Below are 14,014 nucleotides of genomic sequence, written 5' to 3'. Positions count from 1 at the left end.
CTACTGCACAACCAGTTATGCTTGGTCCTCCTTGGCTGCGTAAACACAATCCTCAGTTCAAATGGACTGAGGGACAGTTGGCCTCCTGGGGTAAATCCTGTTTTCACTCCTGCCTGGATAAGGTTACTCTGATGCATCACGTCCCTATAGCCAGCCTTCAGACCCCTTCTAATCTTCTATCAGTATATGCATAATTTACAGATGTTTTTGAAAATAAAGCAGCTGATGTGTTGCCACCTCACCCTCCTTATGACTGCAAACATTGACCTTTTTCCTGGAGCCCCATTTCCTAAATGGAGGACTTATCCACTCTCCAAAGCTGAGACCAAGGCCATGGAGGAATATATCCAAAAAACCTAGCTAAAGGCTTTATTCACCCTTCCTCCTCTCCTGCCGGGGCTGGATTCTTTTTGTCAGTAAAAAGGATGGTGGTCTCAGACCCTGTATCGATTACAGGGTCCTAAACAATATTACTAACAAGAATTTATCCTATTCCTTTGATAACTGAACTATATGATTCACTCCAAAATGCTTGCTACTTTACAAAATTGGACCTACGTGGGACGTAAAATCTCATTCGTATCTTCCCAGGACATGAATGAAAGACTGCCTTCAACACGAGTCTAAGGCATTACGAATACCTCATAATGCCTTTTGGGCTGTGTAATGCCCCTGCTGTCTTCTAAGCATTTGTCAATGATGTCTTCCGTAACCTCCTTAATCGCACCGTCATTGTCTATATGGAGGACATCCTCATATTCTCCTTCACACTTGAGAAGCATCATGAGCATGTAAAACATATACTTCATCTCAGAAACAATTCTCTGGTAGCCAAACTGGAGAAATGTGAGTTTGATCAAGTTCAGATCCAGTTCTTTGGCTATGTCATCTCAAAGGAAGGTTTTGCCATGAATCCTACAAAGCTAACCGCAGCTCTGGAATGGCCTCAACTCACCTCTTTAAATGAACTACAGAGATTCTTGGGGTTCTCCAACTATAATCGCAAGTTTATAAAGAACTTCTCCCAAACCGTTGCTCCACTCACTGAGTTGACTAAACGAAACAGAGACTGCAAGAATTGGCCTCCTGTAACTATGGATACTTTCTCTAATCTGAAAAAAGTATTTTGTTCTGCACCTGTGCTCCGCCATCCTGATCCTGACCTGCAGTTCACTTTAGATGCCTCAGAGATAGTTGCTGGTGAAGTCTTAACACAAAGGGAGCCTTTAACCTCCAAGTTGCACTCTGCAGCCTTTTTCTCCAATTGGTTCACTCCTGCAGAAAGGAAATACAATGTGGGTAATCATCATTGGCTAGAGGGTACCACCAACCCCATTTCAGATTCTTACTGACCACAAGAATCTAACATACCTAGAGACTGCTCATCAACTCAATTTTTGACAGGCCAGGTAGGCCCTATTCTTTTCTCATTTTAATTTTATAGTTTCTTAACTTCCTGGGACCAAGAATAAAAAGGCTGATGCCCATTCCCATCAGTTTCCTCAGTCTAGTGACTCTTCTGATGCTCCTATCAAATACATCATACCTCCGTCCTGTGTGGTTGCTCATCTTAACACCTCTCTTCTTCTGCAACAAGCCCAGTCAAGAACCTTCTGAAGCCCCTGCAGCAGCTTAGATCCTTTATGTTCCTCCAAACCTTCACTCTCCTGTACTATACTGGGCTCATGACAGCAAGCTTTTAGGTCATCCTGGTTTGACAAGAACCTTTAAACTCCTTTCCCAACACATGTGGTGGCCTACCATGAAGAGACACTCTCAAGATTATATCAAAGCTTGTCAGACTTGTGCCGTTAATAAGACTCCCCATTCCCTACCACATAGCCTACTTCCACCATTGTCCATACCTAACAACCATGGAAACACATAGCCATAGATTTTGTTGTAGACATTCCTCTTCTGACCATCATACAGTCATATGGGTGGTGGTGGATCGGTTCTCCACACTTGCTCATCTTGTACCTTTACCTAAGTTACCTACAGCTCAAGAATTGTCCACTCTTTTTTTGTTACACGCGGTATGACTACATGGTCTACCCATAAATATTGTCTCTGACAGAGGACCTTGATTCATTTCTACCTTCTGGAGAGGACCTTGATTCATTTCTACCTTCTGGAGAAGCTTTTGCAAATTGCTCTGAACCACTGTTTCTTTGTTCACTGTTTATCACCCCCAGACTAATGGCAACACATACGCTCTCAGTTACTCTCAACCATCTCCAGATACAAGAGGTTTGTCGATCATCATCAAGCTAATATTTGTGCCTTTTCTGCAGGTGACCGTGTCTGGGTCTCTACCCGACATATCCGCTTACATCAACCCTGTCACAAATTAGGACCTAGGTATATTGGTCCTTATAAAATCCTCGAGAGACTTTCTCCTGTTGCCTACAGAGTGGCCTTGCCTAAGACCTTACATATTCACCCAGTCTTTCACATCTCCTTGCTCAAAGCCTACTTCACAAACAGGTAAACTCAATGCAGACGCCCTCCTCCTCCACTCCTAATTCATGGTGAACTGGAGTACAGGGAGTGCAGAATTATTAGGCAAATGAGTATTTTGACCACCTCATCCTCTTTATGCATGTTGTCTTACTCCAAGCTGTATAGGCTCGAAAGCCTACTACCAATTAAGCATATTAGGTGATGTGCATCTCTGTAATGAGAAGGGGTGTGGTCTAATGACATCAACACCCTATATGAGGTGTGCATAATTATTAGGCAACTTCCTTTCCTTTGGCAAAATGGGTCAAAAGAAAGACTTGACAGGCTCAGAAAAGTCAAAAATAGTGAGATATCTTGCAGAGGGATGCAGCACTCTTAAAATTGCAAAGCTTCTGAAGCGTGATCATCGAACAATCAAGCGTTTCATTCAAAATAGTCAGCAGGGTCGCAAGAAGCGTGTGGAAAAACCAAGGCGCAAAATAACTGCCCATGAACTGAGAAAAGTCAAGCGTGCAGCTGCCAAGATGCCACTTGCAACCAGTTTGGCCATATTTCAGAGCTGCAACATCACTGGAGTGCCCAAAAGCACAAGGTGTGCAATACTCAGAGACATGGCCAAGGTAAGAAAGGCTGAAACACGACCACCACTGAACAAGACACACAAGCTGAAACGTCAAGACTGGGCCAAGAAATATCTCAAGACTGATTTTTCTAAGGTTTTATGGACTGATGAAATGAGAGTGAGTCTTGATGGGCCAGATGGATGGACCCGTGGCTGGATTGGTAAAGGCCAGAGAGCTCCAGTCCGACTCAGACGCCAGCAAGGTGGAGGTGGAGTACTGGTTTGGGCTGGTATCATCAAAGATGAGCTTGTGGGGCCTTTTCGGGTTGAGGATGGAGTCAAGCTCAACTCCCAGTCCTACTGCCAGTTTCTGGAAGACACCTTCTTCAAGCAGTGGTACAGGAAGAAGTCTGCATCCTTCAAGAAAAACATGATTTTCATGCAGGACAATGCTCCATCACACGCGTCCAAGTACTCCACAGCGTGGCTGGCAAGAAAGGGTATAAAAGAAGAAAATCTAATGACATGGCCTCCTTGTTCACCTTATCTGAACCCCATTGAGAACCTGTGGTCCATCATCAAATGTGAGATTTACAAGGAGGGAAAACAGTACACCTCTCTGAACAGTGTCTGGGAGGCTGTGGTTGCTGCTGCATGCAATGTTGATGGTGAACAGATCAAAACACTGACAGAATCCATGGATGGCAGGCTTTTGAGTGTCCTTGCAAAGAAAGGTGGCTATATTGGTCACTGATTTGTTTTTGTTTTGTTTTTGAATGTCAGAAATGTATATTTGTGAATGTTGAGATGTTATATTGTTTTCACTGGTAAAAATAAATAATTGAAATGGGTATATATTTGTTTTTTGTTAAGTTGCCTAATAATTATGCACAGTAATAGTCACCTGCACACACAGATAACCCCCTAAAATAGCTATAACTAAAAACAAACTAACAACTACTTCCAACACTATTCAGCTTTGATATTAATGAGTTTTTTGGGTTCATTGAGAACATGGTTGTTGTTCAATAATAAAATTAATCCTCAAAAATACAACTTGTCTAATAATTCTGCACTCCCTGTATAAGATTGTCAAAATCCTGGATTCCAGAATCAGGCACAGACAACTCCAATACCTTATACACTGGAAAGGTTACTCTGTGGCACAGAGTTCCTGCCAAAATGTGCATGCTCCATCTCTGGTCTCCAAGTTCCATGCTGCTCAACCTTTAAAGCCGACTCTGGTTCCTGGAGGGAACCCTTGAGTGGGGTGCTATGTCATGATACTCCGGTTCTGGCTGCCGCTTTCCTCTGTTTTCATGGCCGTTGCCATGGACCCAGTGGCCATTGCCTTGGATGCGTTGGTTGCTTCTGGTGAGCAGGAATGACATCATCGCCGCAGGTCAAGTTACTCTGATGCCAGTTCTAATTGCAGCTGGGTGCCCTCCCTGGCTCAAATCCACCCCTATGTAAGTACCTCTGTTTCCTGTATTCATTGCCCTAGTATAGGTGTTACTGTGTGTGCTTATAGGTGCTTTATTACTTGAAATGCTGGATTGCCTTATCGTTACTGAACTCTGCCTGTCTGACTACTCTGCCTGTTTAACCTTTGAATTGCTGGATTGCATTATCATTACTGAACTCTGCCTGGCTGACTGTTCTGCCTGTTTAACCCTTGAATTGCTCTGCCTTAATCTTATTGCCGTGAAGGACTACCCTGTACAACGTGAGTACTGCTTACCTCATTTGTTAAATTCAATTTGTTCTGAGATATTTCCTTTTCCTTCCACTTAACGCCGGGATAAACTACTGGCCACGTTTGGTCTGATAGGGAAATATCCCACAAGCAGTACAGGTCTCAATTACCCCTTCTTCCAATCTGTTATTTGAGCTTCTCCTTTCACCTAAAAATGGGAATTGACTGCTAATGTAATACAAATTTCAGAAGTATTTGCAAAGTAATATTTAACTATCTTCTGCATAAAATCTTTATAAAACATTTACATCAGAAATCCCTTGTGAGTTAGGGATGTAATTTTGAACATCTTGAAAAACTGTTGAGTTTGATAAAAGAAAATAACAATATTAGGTGCATTTTTTAAAATCAAATTCTCTCCAGAAACACAGCAATCAATTTGTAGAAACAATGATATGTAAAGACTGATATTGACATCTGCGGGTGACAATTTCAAAGAATCCCAATGAATAAAATATAAATAATAATAACTAAAAGTATATTTATTCCCAAACTGATATGTCCCTATGGCATTAATATCTATAAAAACTTTTTTGTTGTTATAATAAAATAGATTGCCATTGGTAACAAACTAAAATATCTACATCTTTGAAAAAAAAGTTTATTGTGGGTGTTTAGGATCAGCTGCCTTGTTGCAAGACATCTGTGCAATTCTATGTGGAATTGAACACCTGCAGAATTTCTTTTGATTGTTCTCCATGGCAAAGAATCAATAATGAAATATGTTTGATATGCTACAGACCCGTGGCCTTAAAGGACCAACAGTCTGCAATTCACATAATCAAATGTAATTTACAAAATGGGACATTTCAATTATGCCTACAGTCCTAGCAACATTTAACTGTTTCTGAAGCATCTTTACATTTCCTAAGCAACATTGCACTGATTTACATTGACTATTTGAATATTTGTTTTACTGGACAATGTTGTTCCAATAAAGTTTTGTCTTTTGAATGTCCATTAAAAATATAATTTACAAAATGGGAATTTAAATTATGCCTAAAGTCCTAGCAACATTTAACTGTTTATTTACATTTCATAAGCAACATCACATTGATTTACATAAACTATTTGACTATTTGGTTCAACTGACACATTGGGGCTGATTTATCAACCCTCTGTCGGACATGATCCGATCAGCGGATCATGTCTGACAGACATCGCTGAATGCGGATAGCAATACGCTCTCCACATTCAGCATTGCACCAGCAGCTCTTGTCAAATGCTGGTGCAATGCCGCCTCCTGCAGATTCGCAGCCAATCGGCCACTAGCAGGGGTGTCAATCAACCCTATCATATTAGATCGGGTTGATTTCCCGTAATGTCTGTCCGCCTCCTCAGAGCAGACAGAGAGGTTATGGAGCAAAGGTCTTTAGACCACTGCTTCATAACTGGTGGCTCGCCAGAAACACAGGCCTTCAAGCTCCATACAACGCTTGATAAATAGACCCCATTGAGCCCCATGTATGAAGCAGCAAACAGACAAGCTTCTCAGCTCATACGGGCAGCAGACGAACAGGATCCGCTTGCCATATGTATAATTACACTCTCAAGTGTGTGTAAAGCCTGCCCCTTCTCTCACACAAACAATTGCGTGAGAGAAGGGACTGTCAATAACCAAGAGCGAGCAAGCTCTCAGTGATTTCCCCTAATGAACGCTGCTTCTTACATTGTGGGAAGCAGGCTCACATATGCAAACCTGCCCCAAGAGCTCATGGGGAGTTGCTTTCGCTGCTTAGTACATGGAGCCTACAGACATTTTTTTTTTGCATAAAGTAATAATATTCAATTGTTCAGAAAATACGTAAAGGGATTTTTGAATTTATTATACAGCATTATAGCATGTGCATAAGGGAAGTCTAAACCATTTTTACACAACAGTAAGTAGTGTTAGGTTTAAAATAGAAGACACATTAATTTTAAATTAGAATCTGTAAATGGAAGATTTAAATTAACTTAGTATCTTTGAAATGAAGAATTTTAGCATACACAACACATTTTACATTAGACATAACATATGCAAAAAAGATAAGGATTTTGGCACATAATTTCAATTGTTAATACCCTGGGTTCAAGCCACGTTAAAAACCTTTATTTAGTTATTTTACTAATCATTGGGTCAATTCCAAACTTTCAGATATCCCAATAACTCAGTTTCAGCCGATATGGGAAGCATGTTTTTAGAGTAATTACAATGCAAAATGTATTGCTAAAAGCCCTCAAGCCACAAATGAGTTTTCACTAGAAAAGTTCCCGAAAATGTGTATTCAGTTGAATCAGACACTGATTCTCCTGGGGGGGGGGGGGAGCCGTGATTAGAGGATGACCGATCCATCATTTCTGATGTCAGAAATGGCTGCGATGACTGGGGGAAGCTAGAGCGGCTGTCAAGTTTAAAAGGTAAGTATTTTTTCACAACATGAGTGAAATGTAAATTTTGATGAATTAAAGTGCCCCTGTTTTTAATCCTATTTTTAAAAACCGGGCACTTTGGCATCAAAATTTGCATTCACTTTAAGGTTACAGTACAGTTAACCCATTTGTCCCTGTTCTAGGGGAAATCATTTACATGTAGGAGATTAACCTTTTGTAATCTGAAACTATCCTGATAACTGTTAAACAATACAACTGCAACTTCCGTTTGGGGTGTAGCCTCATAGACAACTAGCTCAGCATTGGCGTCTAGGTTGTACGCCGGGAACACCTTTCACCCCCGCTACAAGCCATTTAGCCCCTATCCGTTACGGGTATACTGTGGCATCAGGCTGTTGTCTGCAAGCATAGGAGGTCCAAAGGCCATATCTGGCCGCAGGTAGAAGAATCCCCACAAGCTATCTCGGAGGGGGGTAGTTATCAAGCCGTCTACTTTTCTGGCTTCTCCGGCCCAATACGCCCAGCCTAAGCTCGCCTCACATCGCCGCCGCGGACCTGAAAAAATCGCCTAAGTTATCAAATAAAGCTGTCAAAAAGCCGCGGGGCGATGAGCAGCGGACTGTGAGAGTTATCACTCATCCGATCTCGCTGCTCTTTCGGCTGTTTGACAGCTTTCTTGCTAGCCTGTCACTAAGCACTCACACTAAACTACACTGTTCTACCCCCTATACCGGCGCCCCCGGAGCCCTCCCGCAACTCAATAAAGTTACTAACCCCTAAACCGCCGCTCCTAGACCCTGCCGCAAGTCTTAGAAATGTATTAACCCCTAAACCGCCGCTCCCGGACACCGCTGCCACCTACATTATACCTAGTAACCCCTATCCTGCCCCCCCTATACCGTCGCCCTCTATAATAAAGTTATTAACCCTATCCTGCTGATCCCGCACCTCACCTGCAAATAAATAAATAGTTTAACCCCTAAACCGCCGCTCCCTGACCCTGCCGCAACCTATATTACATTTATTAACCCCTATCCTGCCCCCCCTACACCATCGCCACCTATAATAAATTTATTAACCCCTATCCTGCCCCCCACTACACCGCCGCCACTGTAATAAAATTATTAACCCCTAAACCTAAGTCTAACACTAACCCTAACACCTCCCTAACTTAAAATATTATTTAAATAAATCTAAATAATATTTCTATTATGAACTAAGTTAATCCTATTTAAAACTAAATACTTACCTTTAAAATAAACCCTAATATAGCTACAATATAAATAATAATTATATTGTAGCTATCTTAGGATTTATTTTTATTTTACAGGTACCTTTCAATTTATTTTAACTAGGTACAATAGCTATTAAATAGTAATTAACTATTTAATAGCTTACCTAGCTAAAATAAAGAGAAATGTACCTGTAAACTAAAAACTAACCTAAGTTACAATTACACCTAACACTACACTATACTTTAAAAAATTATTCCTATTTAAAACTAAATACTTACCTGTAAAATAAACCCTAAGATAGCTACAATGTAATTAATAATTACATTGTAGCTATCTTAGGATTTATATTTATTTTACAGGTAAATTTGTATTTCTTTTAGCTAGGTAGTTATTAAATAGTTATTAACTATTTAATAACTACCTAGCTAAAATAAATACAAATTTACCTGTAAAATAAATCCTAACCTAAGTTACAATTAAACCTAACACTACACTATCATTAAATAAATTAAATAATCTACCTACAAATAACTACAATTAAATACAATTACATAAACTAACTAAAGTACAAAAAATAAAACAAGCTAAGTTACAAAAAATAAAAAAAATAAGTTATAAACATTTAAAAAATATGACAACAATTTTAAGCTACTTACACCTAATCTAAGCCCCCTAATAAAATAACAAACACCCCCAAAATAAAAAAATGCCCTACCCTATTCTACATTAAAAAAGTTCAAAGCTCTTTTACCTTACCAGACCTTAAAAGGGCCTTTTGTGGGGGCATGCCCCAAAGAGTTCAGCTCTTTTGCCTGTAAAAGAAAAATACAACCCCCCCCAACATTAAAACCCACCACTCACATACCCCTAATCTAACCCAAACCTTAAAATAACCTAACACTAATCCCCTGAAGATCATCCTACCTTGAGTCGTCTTCACTCAGCCGAGCCACCGATGGAACTGAAGAGGACATCCGGACCGGCAGAAGTGATCATCCAAGGGGCGCTGAAGAAATCTTCCATCCGATGAAGTGATCCTCCAAGTGGCGCTGAAGAAATCTTCCATCCGGGCGATGTCATCTTCCAAGAGGCGCTGAAGAAGTCTTCTATCCGGGCGAGGTCATCTTCGAAGCCGGGTCTTGAATCTTCATCCCGCCGATGCGGAACATCCTTCTTTCCCGACGGACTACCGACAAATGAAGGCTCCTTTAAGGGACGTCATCCAAGATGGCGTCCCTTCAATTCCAATTGGCTGATAGGATTCTATCAGCCAATCGGAATTAAGGTAGGAAAAATCTGATTGGCTGATTGAATCAGCCAATCAGATTCAAGTTCAATCCGATTGGCTGATCCAGTCAGCCAATCAGATTGAGCTTGCATTCTATTGGCTGTTCCGATCTCGCCCGGATAGAAGACTTCTTCAGCGCCTCTTGGAAGATGACATCGCCAGGATGGAAGATTTCTTCAGTGCCGCTTGGAGGATCACTTCATCGGATGGAAGATTTCTTCAGCGCCCCTTGGATGATAACTTCTGCCGGTCCGGATGTCATCTTCAGTTCCATCGGTGGCTCGGCTGGGTGAAGACAACTAAAGGTAGGATGATCTTCAGGGGATTAGTGTTAGGTTATTTTAAGGGGGATTTGGGTTAGATTAGGGGTATGTGGGTGGTGGGTTTTAATGTTGGGGGGGGTTGTATTTTTCTTTTACAGTCAAAAGAGCTGAACTCTTTGGGGCATGCCCCCACAAAAGGCCCTTTTAAGGGCTGGTAAGGTAAAAGAGCTTTGAACTTTTTTAATGTAGAATAGGGTGGGCATTTTTTTATTTTGGGGGGGTTGTTATTTTATTAGGGGGCTTAGATTAGGTGTAAGTAGCTTAAAATTGTTGTAATATTTTTTTAAATGTTTGTAACTTATTTTTTTTTATTTTTTGTAACTTAGCTTTTTTATTTTTTGTACTTTAGTTAGTTTATGTAATTGTATTTAATTGTAGTTATTTATAGGTAGTTTATTTAATTTATTTAATGATAGTGTAGTGTTAGGTTTAATTGTAACTTAGGTTAGAATTTATTTTACAGGTAATTTTGTATTTCATTTAGCTAGGTAGTTATTAAATAGTTAATAACTATTTAATAACTATTCTAACTAGCTAAAATAAATACAAAGTTACCTGTAAAATAAAAATAAATCCTAAGATAGCTACAATATAATTATTATTTATATTGTAGGTATATTAGGGTTTATTTTACAGGTAAGTATTTAGTTTTAAATAGGAATAATTTATTTAAGTGTAGTGTAGTGTTAGGTGTAATTGTAACTTAGGTTAGTTTTTATTTTACAGGTACATTTCTCTTTATTTTAGCTAGGTAAGCTATTAAATAGTTAATAACTATTTAATAGCTATTGTACCTAGTTAAAATAAATTGAAAGGTACCTGTAAAATAAAAATAAATCCTAAGATAGCTACAATATAATTATTATTTATATTGTAGCTATATTAGGGTTTATTTTATAGGTAAGTATTTAGTTTTAAATAGGATTAACTTAGTTAATAATAGAAATATTATTTAGATTTATTTAATTAATATTTAAGTTAGGGGGGTGTTAGGGTTAGTGTTAGACTTAGGTTTAGGGGTTAATAATTTTATTACAGTGGCGGCGGTGTAGTGGGGGGCAGGATAGGGGTTAATAAATTTATTATAGGTGGCGACGGTGTAGGGGGGGCAGGATTGGGGTTAATAAATTTAATATAGGTTGTGGCAGGGTCAAGGAGCGGCGGTTTAGGGGTTAATACACTTATTATAGTTGCAGCAGGGTCAGGGAGCGGCGGTTTAGGGGTTAATAGGTATAGAGTAGCTTGCGGTGGGCTTAGGGAGGGGCGGTTTAGGGGTTAATCATTTTATTTAGTTGCGGCGGTGTAGGGGGGGACAGATTAGAGGTGTTTAGACTTGGGGTACATGTTAGGGTGTTAGGTGTAGACAGCTCCCATAGAAATCAATGGGATGTCTGTCAGCAGCGAACTTGTACTTTCGCTATGGTCAGACTCCCATTGATTCCTATGGGATCCGCTGCCTCCAGGTTGGCGGATTGAAAACCAGGTACGCTGGGCCGTAAAAGTGCAGAGCGTACCTGCTAGTTTTTTGATAACTAGCAAAAGTAGTCAGATTGTGCCGTACTTGTGTGCGGAACATCTGGAGTGACGTAAGAATCGATCTGTGTCGGACGGAGTCCGGCGGATCAAAGTTTACGTCACAAAATTCTACTTTTGCCGGTCTCTAGCCTTTGATAACTAAGGCGAATCAGCCTTGCCACAAATACGCTGCGGAATTCCAGCGTATCTGAGGTTGACGGCTTGATAACTAGGCCCCGGAGTCTCACACCCTCCATTTCCTGCATAGTGAGAATCCTTAATTGTAGAGGATCCAGAGTGGCTGCCTGGTCCAGCCAGTATCAACCGGAGGCACTCCTGTTGCACCGGAGTTAAAGAGGATCAGGGGTGTCTGCTTAGCACAGCCAGTTCCTGACGGACTCACTTACCTTATAGAGGTTCCACAAAACCCAGCCTACTTGGAACGATATCCCTGCTGCACCACTCTGCCGCTTGAGGTCGAGGATGTTCTTCCGCAGAGGGATCCAAGGGAGATGCCAGTACTGCGCATCAGCAGAAGGCTCGAAGGGAAAAATCGACAGACCAAACACTTACAACTAGTGTTGGTCTACACAGAAGCATTGCCTGTGCATCTACTGTGGAGGAGCATAATCCATGATCCTCACAATGTGTGCTTGGTGCTACACGTAAGTAACTGTTTTTATTTCTACACAACAATTTAGTCTTGTGATAGTTAAGGCATGGAACTCTTTGCTGCAATATACATATTTTAAAAAAGAGCTTAAGGTTTGACTGCCAGCTATTGTTGCCCTAATAAAAAAGAGAGAGAAAGGGGAAAGAAAAGTGGAAGCAGGGCAGAAAAAAAAACGCTCCTTACATAAAGCAAGTCTAACTGCCTTCAATTAGTATTGCTACAGTCCCTATCCAGAGCACGAACCTACAGTTCTATTTTCTGACTTTTATACGCTACTTTTCTGGTAAGAGTAGGTCTTGTTCTTTCTCTCTCCAGTGCAATGCAAAGTATACTTTTTATTGAGTTGTTGGAAATTATTGGGTCATTTCAGTTATACAATTGCTATACAGATAAGATACAGTGTATTACATTGAAGTGTCTTTTTTTTTCTTATTTTTTTTTTTATACTTAAAAAGGGTATTCTTTGTATACTATATAAGTGTATAATTACACTGTCTGCTCTTGTCCTAAGTTTATCTTGATATCCATATGAGTGGATAAAATATCCTATAATATAAAAGGCCAAATGTGTTTGTCCAAAGCTGTCATGCACAGTAGAGACTGCACTAGGACAAACACACCTGGCCTTCAACAAACTGACCTGTCCGCCACAACTGTAGGCATGATGGGGCAGGGGCGGACATGACGGGGAGGGCCGGGCGTGACAGGGGCAGGGGCGGGCGTGACAGGGGCAGGCGGGAGCGGCCATGGCCATGAGAGAGAGAGAGCAACAGAGAGTAGGGGAAAGAGCAACAGATAGGGGGGAGAAAGAAAAAGAGAGGTGGAAGAGAGAGCAAAAGAGAGGAGAGCAAAAGAGAAGGGAGGGAGAGTAAAAGAGAGGGGAAGGAGAGCAAAAGAGGGGAGAGAGAGCAAAAGAGAGGGAGAGAAAGAGCAAAAGAGAGGAAAGAGAGCAAAAGAGAGGGCAGAGAGAGCAAAAGAGGGGGGGGGGAGAGCAAAACAGAGGAGAGAGAGAGCAAAATAGGGGGAAAGAGAGTAAAAGAGAGGAGAGAGAAAGAGCGGAGAGAGAGAGCAAAAAGAGGGGAGAGAGAAAGCAAAAGAGAAGGGGGAGAGAGCAAAAGAGAGTGAAGAGAGAGCAAAAGAGAGGGACAAGAAAGCAAAAGAGAGGGGAGTAAAAGCAAAAGAGAGGGGAGTGAGAGCAAAATAGAGGGGAGTGAGAGCAAAAGAGGGGGGGAGAGCAAAAGAGGGGGGATAGAAAGCAAAAGAAGAGGGAAAAGAGAGAGCAAAAGAGGGGAGGAGAGAGAGAAGTCAAAAGGGAGGGGGGAGAGAGAGAGAACAAAATAGAGGGGGGAGAGAGAGACCAAAAGAGAGGGGGAGAAAGAGAGCAAAAGACAGGGGAGAGAGAGAGCAAAAGAGAGGGGAGAGAGGGCGCAAAAGAGAGGGGGAGAGAGGGCGCAAAAGAGAGGGGGGAGAGAGAGAACAAAAAGAGAGGGGGAGATAGAGCAAAAGAGAGGGGGGGAGAGAGAGAGCAAGGGGTGGGACCGCTGTACTGCAAAAAATGGCCCGTGTAAACAGGTTTTAAGACTAGTTAGTTTATATTTGGTGCAGGACAATTTTTGTACCCTAACAGTCGGCTAGATTTAGAGTTTGGCAGACAAAGGGGTGCGTTAGCTACGCGTGCTTTTTTCTCCCACACCTTTTAAATTACCGCTGGTATTTTAGAGTTCACAGAATGGCTGGGTTTTCAGTGCGTTAGGCTCCAAAAAGGGAGCGTAGAGCATAATTTAATGCCACTGCAACTCTAGATACCAGCGGTGCTTACGGACGCG

Source organism: Bombina bombina, chromosome 1, assembly GCF_027579735.1.
Source record: "Bombina bombina isolate aBomBom1 chromosome 1, aBomBom1.pri, whole genome shotgun sequence".
NCBI lineage: Eukaryota > Metazoa > Chordata > Amphibia > Anura > Bombinatoridae > Bombina > Bombina bombina.
Note: the sequence above shows the minus strand (reverse complement) of the source record.